Raw genomic sequence first — 27,334 nt, forward strand, 5'->3', positions numbered from 1 at the left:
CTGACTTTCTGTTTGCTTGAGAACTCGTAGGGGCCAAACCCGCTGCAGAGGAATACGCCCCTCTGAGTTTTTCTATTTGTCAGTGTTAATTTGCCTTGTGCTTGATAATCTTTGCTTTGTCAGTGTATATGAGGTGACAGCAATCGCAGGCAATTTAAATGTTAATTGAAAATTCAGTCGCTGATAACAGCTTTGTCACATCTGAAATCTGTTACAGAAATGTATACAAATGGGTCTTTTCGCTGATCGTGAAAATCCAACTGCAACATGCAAAGACACACCCACTTTCACCACGGGAGTGACACCCCAGCTATCAAGTCAGAGCCAAAAGGTAAGCAGAGCTGCAACAACTTCTATTGGATGGATAAATGAGTGTCCGCTAATAGCAAAAGGTGGGAGTAAATTGATGCATGAACATTTTTTTCTCAGTTTTTACAAACCGTCTCACTTATTTCTACTTAAATGTTCACAATCATGTTTTTTACTGGTCCCAAAGCAATGACCGCTTTGCTAGCTAAACAGTGACTTTGTTCCCAATATTCTTTCTTTCCTTTTAAAAAGGCTAACTATGTTAGAATGCAGATACTGAACTATAAATAAGTTGTTGTTGTCCTCAAGTTGAGTCAGTTAAATACCAAATCAAGTCGTTCCAGTGTTTTTGGCAGGCAAAACGCAAGTCTTAAAAGTAATTACTCGCGTCTGACTCGAGTTAATTCACATGACTCAAGTCCCCCATCGCTACTCAGTTTTTACTTTTGATGCACCATACTTTTTATTTGAGAATTTTAATTAGACGAAATGCAACATTTACTCTGTTTGGTTCATCGTGATCAATCCAACATAATCACTAGGTTACGGTTTGACTCCTTTTCACCAATTAAATGGATCCAAGCAGTCACATGATCACATGTAAAGCCACTCAGGACCACAATGATGCAGTGCTCATCAAAGTGATTCATTTGTGTGAAGCATGACAGAAAAAAAAAAAAGAGTGCAACTCACAATCAAAAGACTCACAACAATCCTGCTCTCACATCCAATCCATTGATCTATCAGACAAAAAAAGACAGCTGTCATTCACTTCAACCTAAAAAGGACACATTTCAATCTACAAGAACTCCACTTCGAACACGAGAGAAAAAGATCGTTTTCTTGTTTTCTCTGCCTAATTAATGTAAATAAGGAAAGTTAATTTAAGATCATTTCTTGTGGCTGAATTATCATTATTTTTTAGTTCTAATTAAAGTGGCTTTGTTGGGAGATATCTGAAGTTTCATGTTCCATTTGATCATTTTCTCAATAGTCACAAAAATCATGAGTTAGCAGTTACTCAGTACTCGGGTAGTTTTTTCACTGAGACACCACTTACTCATACTCAAGTACTTATTATTAGGACTATTTTACTCATTTTACTTTAGCTTTAGTGCTATTCCAAAGCAACTATACTATTGAGTACAATTTTCGACTACTCTACCCACAGATGCTCCTGTCCAATGTTCGGGCTCTGCCATTGGCCACGCAGCATACACGCATGGGTTGGGGTATGTTGCTCACGTGCATGAAACAAGGCCAGCCCCTAAAAGTGAGCTAATTTCAGGCAGACAAGAAATATGGAGTGTAAAGCTGATGCAGTTGCCATTCTTGATCCTAAGGGTGTTTTGACAAAAGAATGTCACAGACGTGTTATTCCAACATATGGGAACTATTTTGAGTTGTGAAGAAAAGCACAATAGGTCGGTCTCCTTCAAGACAAATTTGCAAGTGTGTCCAACCCTGAAATGTGCTGTAATTGCAGACGGTTGCTGCCAAAGATACATTTTAGGTTTGTGTATCGTGTATTCAAGAATAAAGAGGAGTTTGAAAATGGGCGAAAGTGACAAATCAATGTTGTCCCATTGCACGTGAACAAGTTGCATCCTTCTGAAAACAGCTTGGCAGCATATAAATCACAAACCTTCCTTTTCAAAGCTCCTGTTTTGCTTCTTAAGCCACATGTTGTTGTGTTGTCCTTCTGTCGGGAGCGCGTCTCCTCATGAAACCCCACACAACTCCAGTTCAAGTAAAGCGAGTTAAAAAGACACAGGGTGTGCAGAGAATAAACATACACTGTATGTTTTTAAGTTCAGAGGTGTTTCTTTCTTTTAGTTTCCCACAAATTCACGTCCGTGCATAATATTTGAGGTGATGATTACAACTGTCTCGTGGAAAACACAAAAACACGTTCTACACACATAGTACTGCATCTAAATGGAAAAACAAAACAAACACAACAGACCTCGACCAAGGTGGAAATGTTGTGCACAGCATATCAATACAAAGGACTCAAACAAATATCTTTATTCACATTCTTACGAAGATAAAAGTGAAGGTCTGGAAAAAGCAAGCACTATTCACATCAAAGGTAACACGCCACAAAGTTGTGTGAAGCTCTGGTTGACTTTACTGTATACACAAGACTGGACCAACCTTTGAGGCTTGGGCGAATGGCCGTGTCGTGCCATATTCAAAGGCACGCACGCGGAAGAAAAACACGAAGAGAAGCCTAATCCATTGGAAGCTTCAGTCATCGGTCTCCTTGTGTTTAGTTTGGAGATAAAGGTCACTATCGGACACTATATATTGGAAGCAGTTGTTCGACGGGATTTGAAGAAGAACTGAAGTTGGTTGAAGGGAATGATCAGTATGTACTTCCAAAATCAGACTGGTCAAATGAGGCTAGTTTTTTCCCCGAAGTTAGATGTTGAGTCACAACATTGTGAATTTCTTGATTATAAGGAAGAGTGCCCACACATAGAAACACTTTGATGTTGTCAAGAGCCTGGACTCTTTTCTTTACTCTGCGTCAGGGTGGGTGAAACGTTTCGCCTGCTTTCAACACCATCTTGGTCTCGTGACAGCAAAGGTATGTTGCTTTTGGCTGACACAGTGCGTCAAGCTCTACTTTATTGGTGTAAAACATAAATCCTTAAATCATTTGTGTCTGGATACGCAGGTTGTTGAAGCCTTCCAAGCTAGCGCTTAGCTTGCTAGCTGCTAACAAAGAGAAGTGCTTGTTTGGAACAAATCGTTCAGCAGACATTAAGTCTGGGTTTAAAGTGTTGCGATTATCATGTGAAAATGTTTACAAGACTGACGGAAAATGTTCTATGAGATTTCATCAACAAAAAATTTGCATGGGTATTTGCAAAAAGATAAGTGTCAAGACTGATATCTTATCATTAGTTGAGCGAGCGTAGCAACTGTAAACTGCACAGATGTTTACCACTGCTTTGACTTGTGAACATCCTGTAAAGTGGACTTAGTGACTATTTTGTCTCTGTTGTCTCACTCACTTGCCCTCAAATAAAGAGACATCTTTGCACACTGCGCACAAACATGACGTTATGGTGAAAGGGTCTATAGCGTCTCTTTCATTACACATGCTATCTCTCAATTATTTTAAGACAGTGTTCTAGTAATTTATTAACATCGCTTTGACTTGGTTGAAGATTGACCGTTGGCATTTATATAAGTTTGATATTTTTTGGGAATTGCCTTGTTTAGCAGCTGCTCTTCAAAACACGTTTTGCATCTACTGAACTTCCTCGACCAAACCGGGGCAGCCCAAAAATTTACCAAAGAGACGACCTTCGGAAAAGTCATCTGACTTACTGCACACGCCAACAACAGGAGGAGGCGTTGTCAAACGACAAAAAAAAAAAAAAAAAGAAGACAGCTCAGACCGCTTGATGTTCAGTTGGAGCAATTTTGATACGTTGACTTTATTTAAAATTGTGCTATAACTTGAAACCGGAGCATACATGCCTGCATATGACCCAGAAACTTTTTTTTTTTATTTGATCATGCCTTTTGCACTTGAAGCAGGAAAACATATATGTATAATGCATTTCATTCTCTTCAATGGAAAATTAGCTTCTCTTTTCGGTGAACCACAGTTGGGGGGGTAAACCCAAAGAGAATGAAAACCAGTCAATAAAAGCAACCAAATATAAACTGATTATGTTGTCAAAGTGTCATGTTCAATCAAAGAGTGGACCCTTCTGAGCAGACACAAATTCTACACAGGTCCCAATGAGAAATGTGGATTGTCCAAAACTAAATTGGTCTGTTATTCATGCATCGGCGGAATCTTTGGTACAGTTTGTAGGATTTGTTTGCCTGTGGTTACCAGTGTGGTTGTGTCTTTGTTTGTATACAGAACATGCAACGGAGTGTCAAATATAACCTGTATGGAATCGGCGGTATCTTTTTGTATAATGAAGACAATCTAGGGCTGGATGTTATTTTATCTGGGGCTCATTCTGAGATGCAATATAATCCAGCTGTAAAAACATCAACTCAATCCTGATGCTCATTCATCATCTTCCAACTGCTGCCAGGATACACAAAATAAATTTGAGAAACGCAAGCGCATATTTGGAATTCATATTGTTGTCTGCATGTCCTGACAGCTACCTAGCAAAAAAAAAAATTTAAAGGTTGAAAAGTTGTATTTTGACTGATATTAAGTCAATCAAAAAAGCTTGAAGTGCTTTGGACATTTCTTTCACCATCTGTTTGGCTCATGATTTCTTGGAACTATAAAACAGATCTCTTTTTGATCTGATAGTCTTGTCTTCGTTATTTTCATGTTGTTTTTTTTTATTATCCCAATTGTAAAATATATACATGTGGTACATCATGAGACAATTATCACTATTATCTAAAGTACTATCTGAAGTATTAAAAATGACTGCATTTTTGTTCGTGGAGAGATTTGCATTGCTGAGATTAGCCAGTTGTGCTTCTGCATGAAAACAAAACAAATATTCATACACTTTGCAACAAAGTTGGTGGCACATTAACTAGCAAGTGCTAGTTGAATAATAAGCTATAAAAATTTTTTTTAAAAAAGCCAAGATACTGTGCCAAGCAACGGGGTTCTTGCCAAAGGTGTTGGCTCCAAAGCCCGGGGTCTTAGTCTCGAGATTTGTTCCTGCACAAAATATGTTAAAAATGTACTACTAAATAAGCTGTTTCGGATTCCTTTTCGTGACACATGGTTAACAAATGTGAACGTTGGAGATGGAGGGAATGTTTTGAAGCAACCCATGAATATCCCGAGAATTTAATTTCTCAAAACAAAATACAGATTGTGCTATTACTACCGAGACTACATCACGGAAAATTCCTGAAAATTGCACATGGAGCAATTGTTAATTCAGGGCTAAGGAATTACTAAAAATAGTCCTAGAAAAGTGCATGATGTCATTTAAAACTCTGATTGCATTTTCACATATTGCTTATCAGCCTTTCACTTGATCAAACAAAATCAAGTAGTTTCAGTCTTTACAAGAATTATTGAGCTAAGCTGACCTATGGCCCCACATGAAAATTAATCGTTTTGGTATTTTAAAATGTGTATTAGATAAAATGCCAAAGAGACTGGGAATGATGCTGTTAATCTTGTGATGATTAGTTTTTTTTTCAATGGTACCAGTACCCTAAAATAGAATAGTGGCACATTGAGGGAGTTATTATTCTCTCTGGAGAAAGTAAATCTGCATCCACCGGCAGTGCTTGAATTAAAGTATTTATACACAAACAAACGCGCGTGCACATACTGTAGAGTGGGGATTTAAAGGAACGCTTCAATCCAATTTCAACATGCAGCTTACGTCGTATCAAAGCACTGAATAGCTTTCACACGCCACCCGCGTCGTCTTCCACATTGATCATGGAACAAATGAATATACTTCACAAGTGCAAAGTTGGATGTTTATCATGCTACGTCTGGAACCTCCCTCACATCGTAAGTAAAACCCTTGTCAGCTGCCTTTTAATGTATTCAGCAACACTCCTCTTGTATTTACCAATTAGGCGGCGGTGTCTGGCTGGGTTCTCCTCAAAGGGACAAATAAAAGTTGGACGCTATGACTGTGATGTGAACCAAAACCTTGCATGTAAACTTTGTAAAACGAAACAAAAGTAGAAACGTAACAAAAGTACACTTGTTGTTTATTTCTCAAAATCATTACCTGTCTCTTTTCAGGTACCATTAAGTGCACAAATTCACCCTTTGAAGATATTTAATTGTAGCTTGAACCTTGAGAGACGCACAGATCGTGGGCTCCTTCCGAATGCCGAGGGTGTCAGGTGTGGCTCTGAAATATTTTTGAAAGTAAGAATAGCTTTGGAAAATGCACGCATGAATTCAAGATAGCCTCAAGATAATATACGATTGATGATTTACGATCTGTGCCACAGTCAGAGCCAGGTAACTTCAACCCAAACCCGTTCCCCTCCAAAGTGCACACATGTGCATGGGCTGCCTCAGTTGCCTTCACATGGAGACAAGGGGAAACGGACAAATTTTTCTTTTTCAGATGAGCAGTTTGTGAGCCCTCTGATTGAGCTCACAAATTACGGGTTGCCTCAGAATTTGAGCAGAATGATGGTCAGGAAATTTGGAAATCACCAATATTCCTTTAAAGTGTCACAAGAACAAGATCTAACCATCATCATATGTGACACACAAGTCAATGTTCTGCTTTTGTGCCACTTATTTCCAAAAAAATGGATTATGCAGCCGTTGGATTGATAAACTGCTATATTTGGGGAAATTATTATGAAAAGAAGTCTGATTGCTTTCCCCTTTTTAAGTGGTCTACCTTAAATGAGCATACCGCATCACATTTTGTTGGACCACGAAAAATACAGAGAATTCACAAATTCACTTATTTGTGCTTTTTTTTTTTTTTTTTGGAGAAACCTATTTTGAGGAACTTACCTGTGTATTTTGTGCACTTTCTATAACATTCTTATGTTCTCCGGCTTTGCTGTCAAGTTCTTACTATCATGATCAAGTTATACATCTTAACTGACAGACTGACATCTTTGTATGTCGGGAATCCAGGTTTAGAATTAGAATTAGAAATCCCTTTATTGTCATTGTACTCAAGTGTGCAACGAGATTAGAGTTTAGCCTGGGTTGTTGGAGGAAATTCCAAAGTACTACCAGTGAATTATTCTAATTAATGTAAGTTCTAATCTTTTCCATATTCTATGTTGGAGTTCTTTCAACTTTTTTATTGTGGCTATAAATTAGTTTTTATGTGATTTGAATCATGATCAGGTCAATGATTATTTGACTTTTGAAAACATACACCGACCGACTATGCTCATGCCGTTGCACATGTGGCAAAGACTGGTGCATGCTGCTGACTTTCACACAGGTGGCACAGGTTTTCATCACTGGTCAGTTCCTAGCCACTTTGCCGCATCAAATATTTTCTGAGCTAAACTGTGAAGCTAACCTAGTTAGCTTGACTGCTTCAGTAGGTTTCACAGTGATAGATGAATGTAGACGTAGATGTTATGTTGCCTATCTTTGAGTTACACACCGTGCATGTTTCCATTGTCCAGTTTCATCACAAAGACAATCAGTGAATTCAAATGTCATATTTGGAGGTCCCTCCATGAGTTGAATAGAAATAGAATAGAAATCCCTTTATTGTCATTGTACTCAAGTGTGCAACGAGATTAGAGGGCTCCCCTCTCCAGTGCAATACAACAATAATACAGACAGCACACATGACACAAAAATAACAACTTCCAAAAACCAAAGGCACATTAGACTTAAAATAACATTTTCAAATGTAAAGTCCAGTCGTTAAAGGCAAAGCCAAGTCGAGGCTCATGATTGCCAAGTTCGAGTCAAGTCGGGTTTTTCACAAGTTTCACAACGAATGCAAGGAAAACTTTTTCTGTTTTGAATTTTTTTGCCCATTGTGTTAAGGTATCAAAACATTGGCAGTTTATATTTAACAGACGACTATTTTACGCAAGTAACTGCACTACGGCTCTAGGGAGCGTGAGCACTATTGCCATCTGTGAGCAGTAAACGCGGACACGTGATTCGCACATTTTTCTAAGATGAATTTGTTTTATTCCTCTGATTTCATGCCCTCATTTGTTTGCTGACATGATTTATTGATCTGCAGAGATTCGCTTTTTTTCACGTCTCATCTCATTCACCCTCCTGTCGGGCTCAAGACAATCTGCTCTGACTGCTTTAAGCATCCTTAGTTGTCCTTTTGACTTTTTACCACTTTTGTACTTTTAACCAGTTGTTGAAATTGTGTGTCCTGCCATTGGCTGGCGTTAATTCAGCCGGGATAGGCTCAAGCACACCTGTTACCCTAATTCGGGTAAGCGATCATCACCTAGATACTGTTTACATTTGAATCCAATAGTGTAAAACAATAAAGACACAAACATTGCAAAGGTAAATTAATTATTTTTGCGATGGCACATGATCAGTTTGATAAACTATGAAATAAAATTCTGTATTATTTAATGCATACAATCCACTTAAAGATGATGCTTTCTCTCAAAAGCCAGAAATCTAAATATTTAGTCATTTTTATGTATGCCCACACAATCTCTCCTTGGAGCCTTTCAATTATTCAATTGCGTCTGTTAATTAGATGCCAGAGTCAACCACATGTCGTTCCGGTTGCCAATCAGGAGCCAGCTCATGCGTGAACGAGGGATCAGTGTGGCGCGGTTGGAGTTCTCCTTGCCATGTGATTGGTAACCTCCCCTCACAGATGAACATCCAGTACCTCCGAGGCGAGACAGGAGGGGGCGGGGGGGAAAGCAAAAGATGGTTAGATAAGTGCCTGACCTAAAGTTATGCAACACTCATCGATTGAGAACATACAACAGAAGCCACTTACCCTGCCCTGAAGTTTGTGTTCTCTCGGCTTGCTGCCCCCGTCAAGGGAACCCCTCCTTCTCTCCAGACAGCTTCCATGATTCGGAGAGCAAATGATCCGCGATGAAGTGGATTTGGGCTTACTTGGCGCACAGCATACGCTACACGGTAGATAGCTCCCGTAATCAGTCATCATCTCAGTCAAATTTCTTTTCAGTTTGTAAACCTCCACCATATGTTGGGTAACAGGCCTGTTTCTTAGCAGACATTTTATAGTTCAAAAGTGAGAGAAGCAGACGCTGGAAAAAGAAATATTAACATTGGCTTATTTTCATTAAGTCTGTCTCCAAAACACAGAACTGACACTCAAGGCGCTCATGAAATGCTTTCTCATCCAAGAAGCTCACTTGGGGCAAAACGTTGCTGGATTTGCCACTCTGGAAAATTGGGAAGATCAACGGGGAGAGTGACCAGAAACCTGACAAAGTCTGGGGGAAAATTCTGCTTACATCACAATCGAAGAATGCCATGACTATGCATACTTAGGTCATCAGAGGGGAAAATAATGAAGAATTGCCTCGCTGTGGGAAAGTTCGGACTTTTAACTGGACTTGCTGTTGTCGGATCGGAGTACAAGTACAATATTTAGCCATTTTTAATTTTTAATCAAAAGGTGATTTAGATAAGGCTTCTACAAGGTTGAGGAAGCTATTCAAACTGAACTCACTGAGATAAAAAAAAACCAAAAAAAACAGCACCTTTCAAACCTTGATCTCGCGGTAATCATTGCAGTCGTCTTACAGTTGCACAGGCCGAATCTATCAAGCAACTTCACAACAAACCAGGTGTCAGGCATTTTTTTGATACAAAGTGGATGTGTACGTACCTGATCACCCAAATTAGGGTGATCGGCGGACAAAATTGACAAGCGGGTTTTCACTTAAGTTAATTATGTCAATTGCAAATCTCGGGATCACAAATCTTGTGTTCAAACTCTCCCGACCATTATTTAAAAAACTGCACCAGCTCAACTACAATTTAAGTTACCCCGGCAAGCACTACTAATTCTGATTTTCATGGGAACAAAAAAACTGAAGTCTGACTGGACAAAAACATCTAATATCTCCATTCGAACGTTGGAAGTAGCGCAGCGTAAAGAGAAAAGCTATCAAGTGAAGAAAACCGATTTGGGAATAAATAAATACAATACTTCTGAAGTTTTTAAATCAACAGTGAAGGCCTTCCTGACTAACAACTGCCGTTTACAAACCCCCAGGGTGATAACACAAGCCAGATCAGGGTGTGCTGATGTGGACTGGACATAAATCTCTTTGCTTATAAATACGGCTCATTTAGCTGAAATTTCAAGTGTTGCATTATAAGTCTGTATTATGCAATCTCATGTACGTACGTACGTGCATTTAATTCCACTTGGACACTTGGAATGTAAACACGCCAACTTGCACACCATGTCCCCAAGCCGTGATATGAGGCAGGTCCAAGTGAAGGTTTCAGGGTTATTGGAATGTCATCTCACTGTTCTTGGAGAGGATCTTGTGTCCAATTCCACTTGACCTCACTCGCCTGTTCCTCCCCTAAGGCTGCACCGAAGATGAGAAGGGTCGCCACGATAAAAAAGGCCCCGCCAAATGGTTAAGCGGCCCCAGGCGTCCTCGAGGCAAAGCCAATCCAATCTGCGCGAAGCCAAGTTTGTCATCCTCAGCACAGATCTCTGCCTAGTTTTGTTTGCCACCTGTGGATAAGTAAGATTGAAAGCATTTAGTCACAAGCAGGAACCTTGAGAACATCTGCACGACGCTGCATTTGGACGATTGGAGAAGCAGAGAGAGAGACGACTTTGTGGTATTGCTGAGAAGTCTCTTGCTTTTATGTTTTGTGTGAATTTGTCTGATTTTTTTAGCGCCTTCTCCCAGCGCCTCCATTCACACGTTGACTCCGTTTTCAAACTACTGCCGAAGAACAAAACCCATAATAAATGGTGTCAGGAGCAATCATCAGACTTTACTCTCTGGGATGGGTACGAGGATATTCTGCAATGTAGCTAGGAAGGAAATTACAGCTCTGATCGTCTTATTTCTTTCAATTTTACTCTTTCATTTAGAACAGTATTCAGTTCTCAACGCTGATTGGCTGTCGGCGACGAAGAACATACGGGGACTACTTGGGTCTGCTTGAAATACTGACGGAAACAAGGTACCACGAGGGGTGGCATGTGAACCAATCAATACATTCACATAGTTCAGTTGTGTTTAACTTTAATTTCAATATATTTGCTTGGATCTTTAAGAACTGTTGGTTTTCAAGGTAGTTAGATACATTTTTCATTTATTTGATTTTCATTTCATTATTATTCTTAAAGTTATTTCCTGAGCGCAATGTTCAAACTGAAGAATGCAACAGTGGCTTTGAGGAATATTAAATAAAGCCTACTTTTTTAGAACTGAAATCGTTGTGTTTGCCCAATGTTATAACCTCTCAAATTGTGTCCACCTCCCAAGGCTTCGACTGAAGGACATTTTTTTCACAGAATGGAGGCTGTACATTGGGCCACTTAAAAAGGAATCCGTTTTTCGATACTGGTGATTCCCGGAATTTCAAACAATGTTGGCTTAAAGTTACTATTATAAATTAAACATTACATTTCTATTTATGCAAGGACTTTTACAAACATTTCATTACAGTAAGGCTAGACGTTTTTTTTTTACCACTTTCCTCTCTTGACCTTTTTATTGCATACTTTCCCCTCACTGCTCCTCATATATGAGGTTTTTTCCTTTGGACTGTTAAAGCTGCATTAGCTTGTCTGTTTAAAGGCAACTTTTATGAGTTACTATCCTACACTAGCCTTACCATACCATTTGCAACAGGTTCATAGAGAATCTTTGAAGAAAAGGTGAATTAATGGCGTTGCAACTGCCGCACAGGGTGCCAATGGTAAGCAAAAGTTGAATGTTGTCCAACCTCTTTAAATCAAAAGACTGTATGGTTGCTGTTCATTTTAAAGCCCAAATCAGTGGAAAGTGTTGTCTGATGCCAGCACTTACATTTTTCTCTTCCACATTTTAGAGTCATGTGGTATATACTGCACTGCTGAATTAAAGAGAGTCGCTATGGGTCCAATCCCCCTTTAATTAATAGCAGTCTCTGTTATTATCAAAGCCGTACTTTAACAGGGAGGAGCTAGCAAAAACTTCCTGCGTCACTCATTGAAAAAATTAAAACAAGAAAGAGCATGGTGAAAGAGATGTGTTTGACATCTGCAATAAAATTGAGTAAAACCCAGGACATAAGTGCAAAAATAGCAGGTCAGCCAATACATTCTGGCAACACTCGAGATTCCAGACACTACTAAATCTGATCTGGTGGTGCATGTGTTTCATGTGGTAAGTGTAGCATGTTATATTCTATTCTATTCTATTCTATTCTATTCTATTCTATTCTATTGTATTCTATTGTATTCTATTGTATTCTATTGTATTGTATTGTATTCTATTGTATTGTATTGTATTGTATTGTATTGTATTGTATTGTATTGTATTATATTATATTATATTATATTATATTATATTATATTATATTATATTATATTATATTATCCAACCATTATCTTTGCCACTTATCCACACAAGTGTCATGGGGTTGTCAGCCAATCAGAGGGCACACATAGACAAACATCTATTTACACTCACAGCCATACCTAGGGTCAATTTAGAGTGTTCCATTAACCTATCATTGCATGTCTTTCGAATGTGGGAGGAAACTGGAGTAGCCGGAGGAAACCCACGCAGGCACGGGGAGAACATGCAAACTCCACACAGGAAGGCCAGAGCCCGGTATTGAACCCAACCCTTAATTCACTACCAGTTGAAGTTTACTGACCTCAACATAAAACAAAGAGAATCGCATGTTGTGTATTTGAAACAAGCACAACACATATCTGAACACAAGCAGACATCACAACAATCCTTAATTGTATCGTCATATATCAACATCCATATCGCCCAATTAATGACTGGTCTCCATGTACTGACAACACTGAACGTGTAAACAACCAATGAAAACACACTTTGTTTGCTCGTTCACTTGTTTTCATAAACCATGTCGTAACAACAGTCTTATTAAAAAAAAATGGTTGTAAACTCACATCAACACACCAGACATTTAATGCACAAATTATCCCACTGCAATGAGATTTGTGCAACCAAGCCAAGATTTTTGTTACTTTTTTAAGCAACATATATGACTATTTAAAACATATGATCACATTTTGGTGACACGTGGGTGGAGTAGCGTGTTCTGTATTGCGGAATAGTAGTAGTGTTAGTTTGTACTAGTTCTGCGATTCGAACAAAATCTGGAAGCAACCAAAAATTGCTCCTCTGGTGATTTGTTCAGTTGTACTTAAAGACTACTTGGATCATTCAATCATAAAATCGACAGGTTTCAAAAGAAAGAACAACTAAAACAGCACTTTGGACCTGTGTTGTGCATTAGAAAAAATGTGCGTATTTTGTGCACTAAATGTTTAAAATAAAGGCACAACGTTAGCTTTGTGTGGGATTCCCAGCATGCGTTTGTGCTTTTTGTCGATTCGGCACGGTTAAACTGTTGTGCCATGCCTTCTAGATGTGTGTTGGCATTATCAGGACTCGGGTCTAATAACAACTATGATACTGTTCTCACACAGGCCTCTGAAGTTGCCTCCACTCCATCAAGTCAGTGTGTGGTTGCCCGGCAACCAAGGGTCCGGTGTTCCAGAGCGGCACTGTTTGTTCCTGACGAATGATCTGCCAGAGACAGGGAAGATGGGCGGAGGTGAGGATGAGAGAGGGAAAGAAACAAATTGGTAAATGGAAGACGCAGCCTCGAGGGGCCCTGAATCAATGCCTAAGCAAACAAGTCGTGTCTGTCTCTCTCAGATGCCATCTTTCTCTCCGTTGGATCATCCCTCTTCTCCGTTGTGTCATCCTGCTCTCGCTGAACTGCCTTCTCTTACCGTCTCAAAGTCAATTTGACTGCTTATCATGCACTTTGTCAGTTAATTAGCACAATTTCTCTTTCCAAATGTGCTTACTTCCTTCGAAATAATTCGGAATCTTATCTCACCATGACTTTAGGCTGTGTAATGCCCCAAAACGTTCTCCACAGTTTGGCATCGGAATGGAAATTGTGCCAAGTCAAAAGTCATACAAAACTTAGAAACAACTACTGTCATGCGAGACATCACCAAATTTCAGCCAAGCGTCAGACAGCAGCAGGGGTGTCAAACTCAGTTTGGTCGTGGGCTGGCTTGAATGACGGCGAGAGTGAGTGCACCGTTTGTGATCAAAACGATTAACTCCAGAAGCTTTTTCAAATGGTACCAGTGAAGGCAAAGAGGCAAAACCAATAGAAATCATAGTATTGAAAATGGGGTTTAAAGCGTCTTTGGAAGAGGTCAGAAACCAGATTGTTGTACAGCTCACTTTATATATTATACAGTATGCAGTCGTGCCTTGAGATCTGAGTCAAAGTCGTACCATGACCAGACTCACAACTCAAAACAATCAGCTTTCAAATCATCATTCCCCACTGAGATGAATGGAATTGCCATTAATCAACTTTTATATGAAGTTTCCATTAAAAAGAAATGCATTTGTGTTTTTTACTAACTAAAAAAACAACAACCTGGTACTCTATAATATTGTGTTCTATAAAAACAATAAGTAATGACATACAGTAACTAAAACAGTTTTTGCCACGTTTTTAATTCAATAGATATTGTTCTGCTCCTTCCGGAGGCTCGTCAGTAATTTAGCGGCAAGAATATGAGCCATCTTTCACAGAAGATAATGTTTCAGTGAATAAATAAGGCTGGCAACGATTGCGGTAAGCCTCAAATCGTTAGCTTTCGGCTAACGTCGGACTCTTCCGCTAGCTTGCACTACACTACGCAATGTCACTAGAGCCTACCAGTGGAATGACGCCACGTTGTCAATCATACATCACAATTATCTATTTTGCTTGTTTTCAATGCGTTTGATTGAGCAATTATGTGACCCATCATTTTTTTAAAATATCCATAACATTCAGTGTTACGAGCATTCAGTGATTTCTCTTACAAAATGCCGACAACCCGGAACAGTTGGCTGCTCTGCTAACAATGGATTGGATCTTGAAAAATTCAGAAGTCAGGTCGCTTATAGCTCAAGAAATCACAGTATTTGATCTTTTATTTTATATTAGATTGCACAGGTTGTGTATATTAACATGATTAATTCATATAATTGATGTGATATGTGTATTATTTGTTTTATTTTACACATGTGACTTATTGACATCATGCAATTTCAGAGAATCCAATTTCTTGCTCGTCAAAATGTCACTTGAATAAAATTGTATTCATTCAGTGTCAAGTAAAAAATAAAAAGACAATTCTAACATATTGTCATTGTGCAAAGTACACTTGGATGTGGTTTGAAAGTGTCCAATTTGCTTCTTTTACCCATCGAATAAGCCTCTGACCGTCACCGTTATGCAAGCAGGTCACAGCGGGTTTGAACCGTTTGAACGTGTCGTACTTTGCTTTAGATCAAAACTTTGAGGCCACAACACACACGCAGCGATCTCCTCACCATCTTTTTCCTTGTTGCGCCACCCATTTCCCCTTCCTTAACCTACTGTAATTATATCCATCCTCATCCTTCTTTCTCCTCCCTCGCACTGCAGCGCTGGTGTTCTCGCTGCCACTAATGACACTGTGCGATCTCCGCTGAGTGCAGAGCCAGTGAGTTCGGGTCACATATGTTATATATCATCTCCTGAACACTTCCATATGGAAGTGTGCCACTCTGCCAAGACCCAGCACATGCCTTTGCAGGAAGAAGCAGACAGACGCGACTATAGCGGGGGGAGGGAGAGAAAAGAAGAGAAATAAGGGGGAGTGCAGAAAGGGAACAGCTAATTAATTTGAAGTCATGGAGAGATAGGTTGGAAAAGGGAACACATACCAGGACTTGTTTTTCCTTTCGGACTGTTGACTTAGGCAGACAGAAGCAGTCATAAACAGGAAAGCCCAAAGTGATGAAGCGCCACACTGCTGCTGCATGTCTCCATCTCCCCTACCTGCTGTTCGGCGTGCTCTTCTCATTCGAGTTGGCTCTTCATTACTCGCGTGTAGACATTCAGTGCTCTTTGTGCTGCCAGCTTAAACACACTTCAGTGACAAATATTTGGATTTCTTAGACTTGTCTCTATGCTGGCGTTGTCGCTCAATTGGAATTTGGATCAAATGCTATGAATTGTGATTAGTAGACAACTGGCATGCTTGGGGGTTTATTTTGAAGTTTTCTGTTCTTCATTGTGAACAGTGTTGGGCAGGTAACTTCCACAATGTAATATATTACATTTTATATGTTTCTTTGAATTATTACCATACGTGCAGAGAAAGAAGTTGCTTCTTACGTTGAAGTTTTTATTTTCCAGTTAATTGTAACTTTTTCTATGCCTCATTTATTTAACCCTGAGTTACAAGTTCGGACACACAAAGAATGAGTTTTTATATGTTATATCTTAAATTACAAAGTATTGCAATAATGAAAATAAAATGGTACTGCTACAAGACGGGTTATGTTTTGTAATTAAATGCTTTGGAACCTGAGCATTCATATCCTGCCCTGAAATTCAGGTAATAAAAGAGATTGCATGACAACCGCATAATTAACGACTTACATTGAACATTTCAAAATATGGATTTTAAAAATGCAGTCCCACAGTGACTGAGGGATTGTAGCAACAACGCACCTTAACGTTTTTTTTAGCTGACACCAACTCAAAATCGTATTTTCAACTTAAAAACCTTCTGCTTCCTCCTTTGTTATTTTTCAAGTGGTCAAAAGACGACATCGTACGTGCGTGACGTCACCTTCCCCAAGTCACAGAATGCTTCACTTCAACCTGGAAACAATACAGTCTCCCTTTTTTATGTGTTCTTGAATGGAGTTGTTTGCCGTGTGTCTCCATCTAAAAATGGGCTCTTTTATTATCTGTTAATTATTAGTTTTGTTTTACTTGGAAATGGCTATAGCAAGGCGGTGACGTCGGCCACTCTGTCACAAAGCTGTTTGAACATTAATCCTCATCCTGCACTTAGCAGTTGTCATTATTATTATTATCATCTTACTGCTTGCCTTTGATCTTTCCATACGCTCAAGATTTGTTGCACCTCCACCACAGAACGTGACCATAAATGCTTTCTATTTTAGGTTGCGGTTGTTTTGTGCCTTATAAACAACGTTGAGTTAAGTGTGTCAAAATAAATCCAGCAATTGGAAAATGTTCACACGGACCTCCGTGAACTGAGAGACAGCAAATGGCTCATTTAATGAGATACAGTCCTTTGATCGCTTGGCCAACTCTCGGACAACTGGCGCAAACAATAATGTAATATGTCATTTATGGTAAAGTGATGTCGTCTCAGTAGATTGCTAGTCTATTTTAAAGAGTTTGATAGTATCGCTAATAGTTAAACGAGCGACCGGACGTTAGGATGCCTAAATGGGGAAATGATGCAACGACTGGCCTTTTTAAGAATCAGGATTATTGTTTTGTTTTTTTTGTTGTTTTTTTCCAATTGGTGAATAATATATGCCTGCGACTGTGAGTAATGTTAAGGTGTTTGTCTACGTTTGAGTGCATCTGTTGCTTAAACTGTTCTAACGCCAATCCTATTCCTTAGCCTGTCTATGGAGTTGTACATAGTTTGTTAACATTCAAAGACTTGTGGTTGTTTTGAGAACACAACATTTAATTCTTCTTTTGCGGCAGTAAACAACTTGGGCCTTTGTTCAGGAAATTACATTTCAGAGTCTTTTGCGAGGCGTAGTCAATATGTTTAAATTTCCCCATCTACCTTTTTTCGATTGATTTTGAATCTTACTTATTTGTATCTTAATATATATTTTAAATGCACAATGAACAGGACAGTATTTTACCTGTAGCTATTCATCGCCTGGTGTCTTATGTCACTCACTTTATTATGTTGTATAAAGAATTAGTGTTGTTGCAAAGATATCAACAATTTTACACGCGATTCACCTCCACTTTGTGCAATTTCTGAGTGCAGTGGCAGATTTGAAGTCATCACAACTATGACTTCCCTTTTGAAAAAAGAACTTGTAGATGCACGACTTGAAATCTTGTGTGCTCTTGCTTAGTTCTACATGTGACTCCACTTACTGCGCGCATTTCACAGAAGAAATAAAAACAACAGCTCCCAAATGGGCCTAATAAGATTTCCCATTGCTTGGCATCATTCTGCTCAGCAATGTGTGCCTCTGAAGAATTGTGAAGTTGTTCAAAAAGCAAGGGCACAAATTAAACAGTACACACTTTTGAGATTGAGATTATAATACATAATGAAAGTAAAAAAAAAATACATCAAATGGAATGAATAAATAAATAAATAACCCCTTGATATTATTACTTTGTACAACCCATTTTGTCAACAGAACAGCACAGAATTTTCTCTTATAATGTTTCACAAGATGGGAGAATGCACAACGGGGGATCTTCGAGCATTCCTATTTGCGCAATCTCTCTAAATAATCCAGCCATTGATGCACTCTCCTCTTCAATTCATTCCACAGGTTTTCTATGGGGTTGAGGTCTGGGGACTGAGATGGACATGGGAGAAGTTGGATTTTGTGTCTGGTGAACCATGTCGACAATTTTCAGTGTGAGAGTATGCTAACAGACATTATCACTCATCACCCTGAGTTGAAGACAAACGATGAAAGGAGACAAACAATTTGCTTGCTACGCATGAGAGTGGCGATGTGAGAATGCAGCTGCTGTGACGTTAATCAGGCCATCATCCACACGCATCCACCTTGTTAGCGCAACGCAGACGACGGAGGAAAGATGAGACAGAACGCGACAGTCGTTACATTACGAGTGTTCGACTAACACGGCGCTCCGAGTGCACAAATACACAAGCTCATCGTCAAACACAATTAGGACTGTCAATATTTTTGGAATATTGACATTATTCTGTCGATTAGTACATGGATTAAATAGATTACGATCCTGGTTCAGTCATTGTTTTGCAAAGTAAAAGCAGATATTCACATTTTCGTAAAACAAAAAGAGATAATCCGTCTTCTTTCGTGAAGGATGATACAGAAATCGGAATACTTACTACTTAGAGGCTGAAATCGGAGGATTTGGAAAATTTGAAATTAAATAATTCCATGATTGTTAAAATAGTTGTCGATTAATCTGATAAAGTATTGATTGTTGATTAATCGATCAAGTTTAACACCTCTAAACACAGTATGTTTTATGTTACTCAACCTCCAATTCTTTGGGGTAAGCGTTGTTGTTTGGTTGATAATTTGCTTTGACTTGTAAGCAAACATTTGAGATACGAATATGAACTCAACTCGCAGGCAGCCAGCAGTTTGGCATTGTGAATATTTCTTCAAAAAAAGGCTTCAAGCTGTTTATGACCACCCCCACTTGAGGTTTACTGTCAAACTATCTAAGGGGGATTACATACTGTGTATTTAAAACACATAAAACAAAGGAAATTGCATGTTGTGCATTCAAAACAACAACCTAACTTATCCTTCCACTCGTTTAATGCTAACACATTATGCAAAAAGCTGTAGATGAACTAACAAATAGTTGTTGGTTGCGTGTTACGCAAAAGTATAACAATGCTCACAACCTTATTATCTTTATCCTTTGAGAAAAACGTCTAATATGACAGCAGTTTACTGAATCATTCCGTTGGTATATTTAAGAATGAATGATGGGCAGAACCATTTTGAAAAATAAGATCAAAATTATGATTCCAGCCCCTCCCTCAATAATGTGTGATTTAATATGGATTTTTTTTTTTCAAGGTCCTTCTCATGTATTTTTTTAAGTTAGTTTGTTTAAGTTAACAATATCAGATTGATTACAGTACATATGAATGTCTTTGTCTAATAGCGTAGGTTTGTGGTCAAAAAAGAAAAATGAAACACGAGTTATGATGAGAGCTTTTTTTTTTTAATCGACTTCACTTCGATTTAATTGACTAAACACTTTGACTTGCAGTCACTATATCAACTTGTGTGGCGTGAACATGGGAATGTATGCAAATCGGATGTTTGGTTCATGATATAGTGAAGGCCTGCACAGCTTAATACAACAGCAGAGCTAATTCTTTCCGCGGGGTTGACATATGGTATGGAGTGCTATAGGGGGGGCAGAGCAACCTGTTCAGCACGTACAGTACATGCATGGAGTGATGTATTTAAGCACTAACTTGAACACAAACTGCGCACACCCATGTGGAGATTATGGATGAGACAACATAAAAGAGAGAACCCTCGTTTGTCCAGGCCCAACCGCAACGTGAATATCCTCAAATAGAGAGACTGAATAAAAAACAGTTTTTTAAATAATTGCACCCATCCCAAATGATTTAAACACAAGTGACTAAAACACACGTTTTCAGGTTTGAGCCCCCTATTGACCACAAATACAAAATGTACACAATTCATCTACTTTGCAGTTCCCCTTAGTGCAGTTTTAAAACCACCCACCAGTAAAAGGTTTCATCCACCAGGAGTCAGGATGGTTGAGCGGTCGAAGGTGTAAGACATAAGGGGTAAATGTTTTCAAAGTGAATTGGGGCTTTTGGGCTCCGTATTGGACCACAGTCACAAGGCCAAAATGTTGCGCTCTGATGTTTTTAAACCACACACCAGTGCGGAGAGATATATGTCAGGATGGCCGAGTGGTCTAAGGCGCCAGACTCAAGGTGTTGATCTTCCAATGATGCATTGGGGCTTCTGGTCTCTGGATGGAGGCGTGGGTTCAAATCCCACTCCTGACATGAGCTCTTGTTTGTATTTCTGTGTCTTGGCAGTTGGGATATTTTCTTAGGCACCGGTCTGTTGCAAAATTGAGCCCCACTGTGAATCACCTTCACACGGTCTAAAGATTAAATGTCCTCACTCTGCTCTCCATCATGCAGTTTTAAATTCACTCAAAAGAAAAGACTCCCAAATCTAGAGTGTCAGGATGGCCGACTGGTCTAAGGCGCCACACTTAAAGTGTAAAACTTTCCATTGTGAATTGGGGATTATGGAGTCGTGTGTTCAAATCCCACTCCTGACGAATATTCTTCTTTGCATTACTGACTATTATCTTACCTGTTGGGTTAATCTCTTAGGGACATCTCCGTTGCAGGTTTGAGCTCCCAATTGACTGCTATCACAAATACAAAATGTATAAAATTAATCTCCTTTGCAGCTCTGTAATGCATTTTTAAACCACCAACCAGGAAAGAGTGGCCTACCCAATGTGTCAGGATGGCCGAGAGGTCTACGGCGCCCGACTCAAGGTGTTAATCTTCCAATGTTGAATTGGGGCTTCTGGTCTCTGGATGGAGGCGTGAGTTCTAATCCCTCTGCTGACAAGTCGGCTTTTTAGTATTTCTGTCTCGGCAGTTGTAATATTTTCTTCGCGACCGGTCTGTTGCAGCATGGAGCCCCACTGTCAACCACAGCCACGTGGTCTAAAGATAAAAAATAATAAATTAAGAAAATAAATTTAAAAAATAAATAAATAAATAAATCCATCTTACAATTTTAAAATCACTCAACAGAAAAGACATTCATGTCTTGTGTCTCCGGATGGCTGAGTGGTCTAAGGCGCCAGACTCAAGGTGTTAATCTTCCAATGTTGAATTGGGGCTTCTGGTCTCTGGATGGAGGCGTGGGTTCGAATCCCTCTCCTGTCAAGTCAGCTTGTTATTATTTCTGTCTCGGCAGTTGTAATATTTTCTTCGCGACCGGTCTGTTGCAGCATGGAGCCCCACTGTCAACCACAGCCACGTGGTCTAAAGATAAAAAATAATAAATTAAGAAAATAAATTTAAAAAAAAAAAAAATAAAAAAAAATCCATTTTACAATTTTAAAATCACTCAACAGAAAAGACTTTCATGTCTTGTGTGTCAGGATGGCCGAGTGGTCTAAGGCGCCGGACTTAAGGTGCAATACTTTCAATTGTGAACTAGGTCTTCTGGTCTCCAACTGGAGGCGTGGGTTCAAATCCCACTCCTGACAAGTGTGTGATTCTGAGTCTAGTTTTACCTGTTGGATTAGTGTCTTAGGGACATCTCAGTTGCAGGTTTGAGCCCCTTATTGACTGCAATTACAAACACTAAATGTGTAAAATTCATCTCCATTGTTCTCCGTAATGCATTTTTAAACAACCCACCAAAAAAGAGCATCATCCCACCAGTGTCAGGATGGCCAAGTGGTCTACGGCGCCATCCTTAAGGTGTAAAGCTTTCCATTGTGAATTACTGCTTCTGGTCTCTGGATCGGGCCGTGGGTTCAAATCCCACTCCTGACAAGTACTTCAATTTATGGGTATTGACTTTGCTGTTGGGATATTTTCTTAGTCCAGGTCATTTGCATGTTTGAGCTCCACTCTGGACCACAGTCACAAGGCCAAAATATAATACAATGCAAGAACTTTGCAGTTCCACATAGAGCATTTTTTAAAACAAACACCAGTAAAGAGTCCCCTTCAAACAGTGTCGGGATGGCCGACTGGTCTAAGGCGCCAGACTCAAGGTGGTAATCTTCCAATGATGAATTGGGGCTTCTGGTCTCTGGATGGAGACGTGGGTTCAAATCCCACTCCTGACAATTACTTTTATTTGATTTATGGGTATTGACTTGGCTGTTGGGCTCGGTCGGCATTTTGGGACGGGTCAGTTGCAGGATTGAGCCACATGGTCAAAACATAAAAAATGCAAGTGAAGTGAGGTCGCAAGAGGCGCAACACTGTAACCGTGACATGTATTACATTACTCTCCAATCCTGGTAGCACCACATGCATACAACAATACTCACCATGCCTCCTCTGTGACAGCAAACTTAGTTGGGAACCTTCCCTGCCTTTTATTCTTGCTCTTAATTATGCCGCCTGCTTCTCTTCCCAAAGACCTTGTTGCTGCCCGGCATGTCGCGGCCCAACGTGGTACTAACCTGAATGTTAATTTGGATTCCAAAATGAGTTGGTTTCATAAAGGAGCTGATGGGCCTCGGCCGTATCGGGTGAGCAGCTCAGACAGCTGTATAAAGAGCTCAAAGTAGAGCCTTTTCGCATCCACCGGAGTCATTTGAGGTGGTTAGGGCATCTGCTGCCTTGTGGGTGCCTCCCATTGGAGGTGTTCCGGTCATGCCAAACTGGTAGCCCACGAGCAGAGCATGCTGGAAGGGATTAAATAACTCATCTGAGCACGGAATCACTGTGTGTGTGCGTGTGTGTCCGGTCACTGGGGGCATTTACCGTTTTCTAACAAACACCACAACAGTCAAATAAAATTGAATTAATGTTAAATAATCATTGCATAAATAATATAATACATTAGTCATAATCCATTTTTAATTGCGTGCAATGACTTCACAGATAAATTTGTTTCAGTGATACAGTGACCCTATGTAAGTATTTGTTCAAATCTACACTCTACAAAAACACTGTTACTGAATTAAATTCAATAAAAATATGTTGACGCTTTTTGTTGTTAAATTAATCAATAATGTTAAAAAAGAGAACTAACTTAAATCAATAAATGTCTTTTTGTTAAAGATCAAGAGATTTTTTTATCATTAATGAGCAGAATGAGTCAACCACTCAATAAATATATAAATATCCATATGTGTTAATATGTAATATAATTATTAAGTTGCTTCCTATGATTAGTAAATAATGTGAAAATGTTCTTTCAATTTTATTTTTGCAACATTTGAAGGAGGAATGTTTTAAAAGATAATGAATTTTGAACTAAAGTGCAAATATGGAGATACCACAATGGAGTCAAAATACAAGATTTGGACTATACTTGCTGCTTTAATGCATAATTAATTCGACATGCAACTGCAGCTGTTGTCATTTGCAAGCTGCCCTCCAATTCCATTTCCTCGTCGTTTATTACGCATTGGCGACATTTCAGCCAGACTCTTGTGATCGACGCTAGCGTGTGTCATGTCACATTTGAATTCCGATGGTTCATCGTGTTTTGTGTTGAAATGCACGTGTATCTTGTGTAGCGATGACATCGCTGATTATAAGCGGCTCTCATTTGCAAAACATACCTGTCCTTGAGATCTCTGTTATTTCCCCACTGGTATCCATAGAAACTTGGGAGGTTGTGTGTGCGCGCGCAAGGAAGAGCGATGCATCGGGTAAAAAGGTGCATTCACCTCACGGAGTTCACTTTTTTTCCGCATTTTCACGTTGTGAATGAGTGAAAATGTGGCAATACAGTTTGTGTCTCGCTATTCAGCAGTAAAATGCGTTTCATGGTCAACCCCTCTGAGGAGAACTTTATCCAACTAAGTATTTAACACCAATGTCAAATATCAAGCACATAAGGAGGCTTAATCAGCCTCCGCAATAGCAATGATGCATTTACATGCGAGAGAAGGCCAGGCGACTGTGAATTTTTAATGGGAGCTCTGTTTGAAATTTTGAACCGGCCCAAATTGATTCATGATTTTTTAATCGGGCCTGCTGATGCTTCCAGACTTCCTGAACAGGCAACGGCTACAGCAGGCTGACAGAAATCACAAGGTCACGGCTCATGACCGTTTTATTTTGTTTGATTGCCATAACAAGTACTTTGGGAAGATGAATGCATTGCTTGCAACTGCAGGACGGCGAGTAAACCGCTTGGAAGTTTTTCACGAGAACGCAAAGTAAAAGAATAGCGCGGATGTCGCTCAGAGAGATTTCTCCTTCTAGTGAGCTCTTGTTTTAAGAATTAGAAGATGGGGGAAATGATTCATTGTCTTCCATATTAAAAGAGCAGATGTTCCTTCCAGATGGAAAAACTATTCCTAGTACACAAAGACTTTCCCTTTGAAACAATCATTTTGAGAGCTTTGGTACCTCAAGTAAGGCAATGGTAGACTTTTAAGACAATGGTTACTTATGTCATGGTGAAAATTATAAGACAGGACAAATCATTTTTATGACCGCCCACCAGGGTTCAAATTGGGATACCAGAATGTTGAAACATAAATGTAAATTACTGTGGTAAATCTTCTTCAGCCACCGGATGCTACATTAGGTACAGGTGGCCATTGTAATGCTCACTTGAAATTGACAGACGTTATCAATTATTATTTGGTTTCCAGTAGTGGGAAACTGCAGTTGTGTAACCTAAGAAATCATAACTATACTACTGAACCTAATTTCTTACTTAGACCTAAATTGACCCACCCTTACATAAACTCAGACTCTATAACCCTTCCCTTTCCTTAACCCTAATTCCATTTTAACACAAACCCGAACATGACACAAATCCTTCCCCCGATGTACAAATCCTGAGAATCGTTACCCTTAAAAGGAACCCCAACTGCAATGACATGTTTTGATCTTATAGTTATGTTACAAACAACAAAATAAATCATACAGAAAAAGATGTCATCTGAGTTCCTTTAAACAACCCTAAACTCACCCCTAACCAAGATCCTAACCTAAATTATAAGAGGATCTAAAGCCTAACCTAAACCCAGATCTTATCCTGACAAAGCCTTACCCCAATCATAAATCCAACGTAATTCCTAACCTAAACCCTCATAACCTACGTTACCCCTTTATCAATACCTAAACATCCAAACCCCAACCCCTCATCCCAAAACTAGACCTAACCCTAATTTAAACCCAAAAGTCAAAGAAGAGAAACGGGACCAAAGGGTTGATGTCATTTTCCCCCCAAGCGTCCTGACTAGGATGGGGCCCATCAAGCTCATTACAAAACCATCATACAGTCAAAAATCCCGATGTATTCAGGCGTCTGGCATATTTATTGCTTTTCTTTTTGCAAACAGACAATTTGTTTGTTTAAAAGTGGTCCATGACAAGTCACCACAACAAAACTTCAGGCTGCAAAAACTTGCGCCTCTCCTTCTGGGTGCAATAAATCACCGGCTAGGAAAGTCAACGAGCAGATATTGCCTCATGAAAGAGGTTCAGGTGTCCATCCTCTCTCCTCCCCTGCATGGCCGCTCTTAATTTATATTACAGGCGTAAAGCCGTCTCTCCTCAGCTAAAGGTCTTCCCAAAGGCCCCAAGGGCCGCGGCTTGCCCTGCACGTAATTATCTATGAACAAAGTAAGCAGGCCTCGCAGTGTAGAGAGGATCATTAAGTGTAACATTGCAGGGAAAATATACAGAAAATATTTTAGAGAGCATATTTATGTGTTGCTGGAAAAAGCTTTGACATACCTTTTTGGTTTAGAATGTGAAGACAAAAACGGTGCACAGTTAAACCAGGCGGCAAAGGTCGTCTGATGCCACACATTCTTCAACCGCGGTTGTGTGATGTGACACTCTGAAGAAGGCGAAAGACTCGCCGGATCATGTGACAGGTAACAAAACAACCTAAAAAAATTGTCTGCTTTAAACGAATCAGTAAAAACATAGATTCAACTGCAGTTGCTTGAGACTGACCCAAAGATCCACTGTGGCATCAGCCAACTTTTAGGAAAGTCTTTTTATCTTGTGTAACTTACTTATGTAGCGGAAAGACGGCCGAGACTGAGGACAGCACGCGGACATTGTTGAAAATGCGCTGAAAAGTCGCTTGAACTAGTCGATTTCTACTCTACTCCAATTGAGTCCACAATTTAGAGTATCCAGCAGCAAAAGTAAAAGTACCGTTAAAGAGGAAAAGGTACAGCTCGGTCCTCATAACTCGCCGACCTTCGAACCCTCTGGCGGCCGCTTGAAGCCATCATCCTATAAATGGGGGCTAAAAATGTGGGGCCGAGTGACCGCAGAGCCTCCAGGCTGCGATGGAACCCAGCCAGCGGTAAGTGCGCTTCTGAAAATGTTTACCCCAAGCTGCAATATTTCATCCATTAGTAGGTATGACATCGTAAACACGTTTTTTTCTCCCTTCCTTCAGCGCTAATCTTTTTCAGCTGCCCTATCTTGAAATTAAGGCACCTGAGCCTTGCCTCTGTAATGTCTCATTAAAAAGGAAGTAGGAATAGAACATTTTCATCCGTTTGATATTCACTTATTTCCATCACATAGATATTAACACCGGGGGCTTTCATACTGCATTGCAAGAGAAGACGCCTCACAAATATCCGAGTGATAGATATTGAAATATTATCTGCTGCCTCAACAGGTCACTCAGTAACATGTATCTATCAAAATGCTGATCCATTCTGCTTCACGGTCGAGTGTACAACGTGAAAATAAAAATCTTCCCTTTCTGTGAGAACACGAGCATCGGGTCAGACTCGAGTGTCATCGGCCCAGACCATGAAGTCAAGGCTGGATGGAGAGTAAAGAGACCACGGCGGTTTTGTAACAGACCCAAGCTGTTGATAGACGTACACTGTCATTGATGCATGGAAATGTGTTCCTTTGGAACACGACAGACATCTTTCCTTCCACTGCCCACGTGAAATGGACGGAACAGACACTTTAGAGAAAATGGTATATTTTAGCTGCTGAAGTTTAACAGCTAAAACAACAACTGGAACAGTTGAGGGCCAATACAAAACACAGCACATCCGATATAACGTCCGTTTTCGGATTCTTAGACA

The 27,334-nt window shown here is 39.7% G+C and overlaps 1 long non-coding RNA gene and 2 other non-coding genes across 6 annotated transcripts in view; 2 read left to right on the forward strand and 1 right to left on the reverse strand.

The window, feature by feature from the left end:
• Positions 1-7,587: 7,587 nt before the first annotated feature.
• LOC148338193 (uncharacterized) overlaps positions 7,588-27,334 on the reverse strand; it is a 32,465-nt gene continuing 12,718 nt past the window's right edge. The window contains exons 2-8 of one of the 4 annotated variants that reach the window (XR_015842894.1): positions 21,339-21,593; positions 21,051-21,269; positions 20,905-20,962; positions 13,403-13,506; positions 10,114-10,451; positions 8,721-8,859; positions 7,588-8,606 (exon numbers count right to left, since the gene is read on the reverse strand). This is a non-coding gene — a long non-coding RNA (uncharacterized LOC148338193). Of the gene's footprint in view, positions 8,607-8,720; positions 10,452-13,402; positions 13,507-20,904; positions 20,963-21,050; positions 21,270-21,338; positions 21,594-27,334 lie in introns of all 4 variants that reach the window. The other 3 variants (XR_015842892.1, XR_015842895.1, XR_015842893.1) reach the window with 3 other exon arrangements.
• On the forward strand, positions 20,473-20,585 carry trnal-caa (transfer RNA leucine (anticodon CAA)). Its single transcript has 2 exons — positions 20,473-20,510; positions 20,547-20,585. It is a non-coding gene; the product is annotated as a tRNA-Leu (tRNA).
• Positions 21,708-21,820, forward strand: trnal-uaa (transfer RNA leucine (anticodon UAA)). The gene is made up of 2 exons: positions 21,708-21,745; positions 21,775-21,820. It is a non-coding gene; the product is annotated as a tRNA-Leu (tRNA).

The sequence above is a fragment of the Idiotropiscis lumnitzeri genome, chromosome 4, assembly GCF_059441095.1.
Source record: "Idiotropiscis lumnitzeri isolate Australia: NSW breed Sydney's pygmy pipehorse chromosome 4, RoL_Ilum_1.0, whole genome shotgun sequence".
Classification (NCBI taxonomy): Eukaryota; Metazoa; Chordata; class Actinopteri; order Syngnathiformes; family Syngnathidae; genus Idiotropiscis; species Idiotropiscis lumnitzeri.